General features: G+C 39.0%; 1 long non-coding RNA gene across 1 annotated transcript; it reads right to left on the bottom strand.

Annotated features, from left to right (window-relative positions):
- Window positions 1–5,423: 5,423 nt before the first annotated feature.
- On the bottom strand, window positions 5,424–7,437 carry LOC134470971 (uncharacterized). The gene is made up of 2 exons (XR_010040265.1): window positions 6,880–7,437; window positions 5,424–5,534 (listed from the first exon to the last, which is right to left on the bottom strand). It is a non-coding gene; the product is annotated as an uncharacterized LOC134470971 (long non-coding RNA).
- Window positions 7,438–7,667: the final 230 nt, after the last annotated feature.

Here is a 7,667-nt window from a genome sequence, read left to right as displayed (position 1 = left end):
CATTTTAGACAACCAAAATAATGAAATTTGTTTAATGAAAAAATACGTTTCTAAAAAGATGTGATTTTTAATAATAATGTTTGGACTGAAACAAGCAATATATTAAGTGATAGATAAGTCTAAATAAAATGTCTTCCTTGGAACTATACATTGTAAAATAACCCTAAAATACCAAAGGGAAATTTTAAATTGATATTATAAATACAGAGAAACATATATTTACAAATATGGAGTTTTGGAATCCTCTTGTTGGTCAAAACTTAGGGAGTGCCACATAGTCTAAATTCATTGTCAGATCTTTCCTTTGCAACAATTTTATTCTAAAAAAGATAACAAAGGACACAAATACAATAGTTATTTGTTTATTTGTAATTAAAACTAAAATTTTAAAAATAACAGGATAAAGACTAGCAGGTGGCTGAGGCTTCTTGTCTCATCACAGAAAGAAGAGGCTTTAGCATGGTTCACAGGACCAAACCTAACAGACATCACTGCATAAAGATTTAAAATCAGTTAAATCACAACATTTCAGGCCCAAAGCTCTTTACAATCAAAGTCATAGTTTTGCTCATATACCAAATGCATGTTATTCTTACAGGTTTATATTAGACAGAGATTATTAACTATTAAACTTTAAAGTAAAAAAACGTAACAAAGATTATACAAGCAATAATAGGAATTACATTAAATACGCAAAGACATATGCTCATATCCAGTGATCCTGAAAAATTTGCACAAAACTGTTTCTCTTTTCTGTAATAATTATTTTCCCAATTTTCTTTAACATTAAAGATGTATCACTTTCCTATAACTTAATTGTACTTCATATATTACTTTAATCAGAATCCAAAAACAAAAATGGCTGCCTTATCTTTTATTCTGTTTGTTTATAAATTAAATAGAATGAGAGGTTTTTAAAACATAAAAAAAACACTGTTGGTAAATGGAAGGAAGAAATGAAAAAAGGAAGGAAGGAGTAAGGGGGCAGAATGGAAGCAAGAAAGACAGAAAGAAAGGTAAACAGTAAGGAGCACAAACAAATGTAAGATAGAGATGGGGGATGGATAGAGGAAACATGAAAGATGGAATAAAAGAAAACATGAACAAAAATGTTTTAGCAGCATAAAAACAGAGTAGATAGTAGCTAGGATCCCTTACAAGGGGGCTGAGTTGATAGCATTACATTTTCAAGATTCAGAAGTTGATAATGCACTCATAAATGTAGTGTTATACATTCAAAATATTCTGCAAGTTGTAGTTATGGATAGTAGAAATTTCAATTACATATAGGCTATAAGAACCTACAATAATACTTAAGATATACTTGTATGAAAAATGTCCAGTTAAATAAAAAGTACAATTTTCTATAAAACTTTGCCATGTAAATTCACATTAATTCTAAAAATCTAAACTCCAAAGGCAAGTCGCTAACAAAAGATGTGGCACCCATGAAATTGCTCACTGTGTACGAAGTGTAAGAGCTGATCGAACTCTACAAGCATGCAGGAATCTCAGCCACACATGAAACTGTTGTTACAGTCAGATATGTGTGGATGCAGAAACCAGGCAACCTGCGATTAAGAAAGCTCATATTACTCTCAAAGCCTCTCAAAGCCTCTTGTAGTCACTATTAAACAATTATAAGAATAAATAATACTCACACTCCTGGTAGTATTTGCCAAAAGTCATCAACAGTAATTTGAATAAGAGTTCTAGTTAATGGGGTAAACACCATTCATAAATATGTGAGAATTTGCACCAGGAAGAGGAAGTTATGAAAAATATTCTGTATAATACTGGAAATGCACTTGCATACACACATGCACATGTATTCAAACACAAAATCACATACCTAGAATCCTACAAGAGGATCATCAGTAGAGTTACTATATATTAAAAAGAAATTATGAACTTGAAATTGAAAAAAACTTATCTAAACAAATAACGTTAAGATAATGGAATGAACAAAAGTATATAGCAACTTCAGGGCACTGTGAAATAATATAATATACAAAGCAATGGAAAAGGAAAAATGTGATGCTATCATAGTTTTAACAATAAGACATTTAAGAAGCCACTGGTATGCTGTTTGAAGCATCTTGGGAAGGTTGACTCTGAAAGAGTCTTCAGTCTCTGCAGAGAAAGATATAATATAAAAATCTAAAATTAAATGTGACAAATATTGTACAATATAATTTCAACTACTTCAAAGTAAAGCACTAAAGGATAATTATACTATTGCATTATGACTTTCAGCAATATATAACAATAACATTTATGAAAAAATGTCAGAGAATTGGAACATTAATCGATATTATTCCAAGTTTCCTTTGTTGCATGTTGTTTAATAAAGGGTAGATGTTTAGTTTAATTGTATAGTGTATGATTACAGTTTTATACGATTAGGATTCAATTCTCAACACCAAAAAAGAAAAATCATTTTATATATCATTTTAAGTGATCTTAATATACTATAAATATTAAAATCTAAGGTCATTACTACATGGAAGGAAACAAATATAATATCAAGAATAAAATAAAGATAGCACTAAGTCCTCACAAAAATTAAAATGGAAAGCAAAATATAAATATTCTCTGTTAATGAATTTGGTGACTAAAAAGCAACATTTTTAAAGACACACTAGAAGAAAGAGATGATGAGTAATTACCTACTTAATAAGTGCAATAATTATATGAGAAGCATTCATATGAATGAAATCATAGTTAATTTTTCCCTTTTAAAACAAATTCTCACCTAACCTTCCCACTGGAATGATGGACAAGAGATTGGATGCACTCTCTTTTCTTTTGAAGGATGGTAATAATAGGAGTTAAGAAAAAGATTGGAGATTTTGGGACTGTATTACTTGCTCAAAACAACCAAACCAAAAATTACTTGAGTAACAGGATAAATATGAAACAGAGAAAATCACCAGTGGTAGCCATCAATATTATTTTATGAGTCTATTTCCAAAATTTTTATTGCACTAAGAAAACTGTTTCCTAATATTATTACCCTGCCTGTCATCATCAACCATCTGGTAAGTGTTGTTTCCACTGACCTCTGTTTTAGAAAATATAAAATCAGTATTAATGTCTGTCCATTAATTATTAGGAAGCAAAAACAGATGTTCATATTTTGTTGTGCAGCACTGTGATTTTTTAAAAGTCATGTTTATATTACATAGTACATTGACCTGACACGAAGCAAGAGTGTGATATCTTTAGTGTTTCTGAGAAACTTCCATTAATGAGCTGTGTAGTTATATGAGAATAAATGATTGGGCAACAGAATACAGTTCAATATTTCTTATGGCCAGGGGATAATATTATGCTTATTTATTTCAATGCCATTATATATATGCTTGCTAACTTATGGACACAATATATTGCTAATTTTGTTATAATTTAAGAATTTCCTGAATTTATATATTACTTACAAAGTCATATTCTATTGGCAGGTTTGGCACCAAAAACTGATAGTATAAATTTTCTAACATATATACATACGTAAAAATGAATGCAAGTGGGCCAGGATTATAGCTCAGGGGCATGAATGCCTACTTGGCAAGTGTGAGAACATGAGTTGGATCCCCAGTAAAAAAAAATAATATAAGGAAGAAATGGCATTTAATAAACTTAATTACAAATAGAAAGTCATAAATATATGAAATTATGAACTTTTATATTTTGAGAGATGAGCCCAAGCAATATTTTTAATATTAAATATATATTAAATTATTAATTAAACTGTAAATAAATATAACCAGGAATAGCTACAAATATAGTCTATAAAATATAGATTCAAAGAAATAATAAATATATATAAATAACAATTTTCTATAATGATGCATAATTTTATTACTAATGCAGAAATAACAGTATAGCAAATGTAAAATATTTAAATAAATTCATTAAATTTTTTGAATTAGTAAAACACTGATAAATTTCACTTTTTTGAGGGGCACTGGGAATTGAACACATGACCTTGCATTTGCCAAGCAAGCACTTATGTTGCTGAGCTAAAGCCTCAACCCCTCATTCTTAAAATAGAGTTGTATTTTCCTTTGAATATCAGAAACACCAAACATAATTTTTAATACTTAAAATAAACTTCAAAAAATAATCCATACAATCACATGCTTGTAATAAAACAATTATCATGCCAGTTTAATAAAAAACCAGTAAAATTGAAGCTATATATTATAAAATAACCCTAAAATAGTAAAGAGAAATTTTTTTATTTATTTAAAGAAAAGGAAATGAAAAAAAATACATGGAGATAAAAAAAAAGGGGGTAGAAATAATACAAAATTACAGACAAACAAAAGGTAAGAAATTGCCGGTTGATAAGTTACAAATTGTCATCTTCGAAATAGCTGTTCAGGTTATAGAATTAAAGTATTTAGAATGACATTCAAAAAAGTGACCCTACAAACTGTCGATGTCCGCTCCCGGCCGGCAGGAAGGACACACGACAAAGTCTGGTAGTGGACAACCTTTTCTTTTTATTTTCCTTCTCCGTACAGCCTGCCCTGGGATCGCTCCCAGCCGAAGCCTCCTCTGGTCCGCTCCCCGCGGCTCCTTCCGGGCTTCGCTCCGAAGCCTCTACCGGTCCGCTCTCCGTGGCTCCTTCTGGGCTTCTACTTCCGGGCTTCTACCTGGCTTCTTCTTCCGCCCAGGGGTGGCACCGGTATATATACGGGTACAGTGTCCAATCATGTTAAAGTAAGCAAGGCAAGCTGATTGGCTAACATCATCAGTTGCCAGGCAGACTATATTGTTGAGCGGGTTGTTTACGCGGTAAGCAGGAAACTAACATATTCGATGGGAGGGGTAATCTACCTCAGGCTTTGCTCTTTACCACAGGCCGCACGTCCGCCGCGCAAGGCGAGCTATCACAGACGCGGCTCCCAACATCTCCCCCTATTTTATTTTTTATGAATGTGCGCATCGTAGCCCTTCCTGGACTGGGTGCAGAGGCTTATGCCCTATGTGTAGGTCCACCGTAGGTCCTTGGCTTAGACCCTGGTTGGCCATGCCATGGTCTGCCAAGGCCCTGAGGCCCTCGTCCTTTTTCTAGGGCCAGGCACAAACTGGACGGAACCTGGATGCACACAAGCTTGCACTCATTTCCTCTCCGTAAAGAAATCCCCTCAGAGAGAAATTTAGACCTAGGCAGCATCTAACAGTCCAGCGGCTTACGTGCAGGATGGGGTAGGGCCTGGCTTAGGTCGAGTCGTGCTGGGGAGGCACGCTCTTACCCGTCATTGACTCACCTACCCTGCTGTGTATTGTCACCTTATGGAGGAGAATGAGGGATGCCCGCCATATCTAGACTCGGTCGTGGGCCAATTGAGCAAGCCATGCATATGCCTGAGGATCTTCTTGTCCATTTTGGGCTACCGCTATTTTTATTCATCTTGTTGGTTGGTCTGTGATGGATCTCCAGTAGGGCAGGTCTGATCTTCAGTCGAGGGCTTTGTTGCCCGTGTCAGTCTCTCCGGTATCCACAGTGGTTCTCGTCCCGGTTCCTGTGGGAAAACACAAACCGCGCCTCGGTTCCAGCTGACCACTGGATCTGGGCCCATCCATTGTCCTGTCAGGACATCTTTCCACTTCACCCACCCTTTATGGTTGGGGGAAGGGTTGCAGTGCTCCACAGCTGGGGAGCGATTATCATTATTTAAATTTAAAAAATTGTGTGTGAATAGTGCCATGGATAATCGTGCCTTTGGGGCCAGGCCTTGGCCTACTCCCCCTTTTTGTTTTTTATTTTTTATTTTTTATTTTTATCTTTTTTTTTTTTTTTTTTTTTTTTTTTTTATTGGTACCAGGGATCGAACTGGCGATTGCCTGCTTACAAGGCAGGCGCTTATGCCACTGAGCTAAATCCCCAGTCCCCATTTCCTCGACCGGCGTTTTTTTTAGCCTGCTCGGCAGAGAACTCTGTGTACCAGGCTCGCCAATCTAGGTAACTACCCGAGGGCAGACACGCCTTTGCCAGCTGAATCCAGTCCGCGGGGGTGAGGGGCCCAGAAGACAGGTTCTCCAGCATGGCAATGGTGTAAGGCGCAGTCGGCCCAAAGGTTGTAACTGCATTTTTAAGTTCTCTAATCTGCTTTATCTCAAAAGGCTCCCATGCATTGCGTCCCTGGCCCATAGCTACTTGTACAGGAAATATCCCGTAGGGGCCACTATCTATCCCAGGTGGATGTACCTCATGAGACAAGCGTCCCCCCTGCCAAAGCCGCCTGTAAAAATACCGACCCGCCGGCGGCGGAGCATAAGACAGCGGCCGTGATTGGGCGGAAAATGGGGGCCCGTGCATCACTTCCTGTTCTGGCGAAAGGGGAGGGAGCTCCCAGGCGGCCGCCTCGTGGCGAGGGATCGCCTCCCTCTCGCGCCGGGGAGCGCTCAGGAGCTCTCTACTCCTCCGCAGACCAGGTTGAGCAGAGCACAATTCGCGGGGCAACGCTGGAAAAGAACCCTGCGACTCCTTATTGAGCGATTTAGGCTCCTGACAGCTGGTCTCTTTGGCCTCCTTGCCATTTAACTTTCCCTCGTCCTCGGAGTCAGACGACTCCGAGGCTAGAGCCCCGTCCTCCTCCTTAGCATCCTTGTTCCCCTTGACGGGCCCCTCTCGGGAGCTCCCTGACTGGGCCTGCTCAGATACCCTGCGTACTTTTGTAAGCTCTTGAGAGCTTTCTCCACAACCACCCTCGCTCTTAGTGTTGCTACCTAACATGTTTCCCATCTTTTAATATGTTACTCACCGCGTGAGGCCCAAGGAATCCGCCACTTACGCGTGAGCCTGAGGGGAGTCTAAAAGCCCTGTAGGTGCGCGCCACCCAGAGCCCAGGCTTATCCCCAACTCACCTGTCTCGCAGCTCTGTACTGGAGCGTTGTCCACTTCCATGTCTCGGGGGTGATCAGTCCCCGGGCGGGCCTCCAAATGTCGATGTCCGCTCCCGGCCGGCAGGAAGGACACACGACAAAGTCTGGTAGTGGACAACCTTTTCTTTTTATTTTCCTTCTCCGTACAGCCTGCCCTGGGTTCTCCCAGCTGAAGCCTCCTCTGGTCCGCTCCCCGCGGCTCCTTTTGTGCTTCAGTCTGTCCCAAAGCCTCTACCGGTCCGCTCTCCGCGGCTCCTTTTGGGCTTCTACTTCCGGGCTTCTACCTGGCTTCTTCTTCCGCCCAGGGGTGGCACCGGTATATATACGGGTACAGTGTCCAATCATGTTAAAGTAAGCAAGGCAAGCTGATTGGCTAACATCATCAGTTGCCAGGCAGACTATATTGTTGAGCGGGTTGTTTACGCGGTAAGCAGGAAACTAACATATTCGATGGGAGGGGTAATCTACCTCAGGCTTTGCTCTTTACCACAGGCCGCACGTCCGCCGCGCAAGGCGAGCTATCACAGACGCGGCTCCCAACAACAAACCATTCTGCTCTATGATCGAACAAAAGCTCAGTAATATGATTATCAGTCCTACACATTTGTTTTACATCTCAAAGAGGGTAAGATTAAACATATCAAAACAGAACAGAACATTTTAAAAAAAACAATTTAAAGAAATACAGATTTCAAAGCAAGTCCACTGGAGATCTTCATTATCTAACTGTCTCTAGCTTCTTACAAATAGTTGTCCCTATCTTCACCCAC

The sequence above is a fragment of the Cavia porcellus genome, unplaced genomic scaffold (genome assembly GCF_034190915.1).
Source record: "Cavia porcellus strain 051 isolate PalLab524CR breed Dunkin Hartley unplaced genomic scaffold, mCavPor4.1 scaffold_17, whole genome shotgun sequence".
Lineage (NCBI taxonomy): Eukaryota > Metazoa > Chordata > Mammalia > Rodentia > Caviidae > Cavia > Cavia porcellus.
The sequence above is the reverse complement of the archived record's forward strand: the minus strand, read 5'-3'. Positions and strand labels throughout refer to the sequence as shown.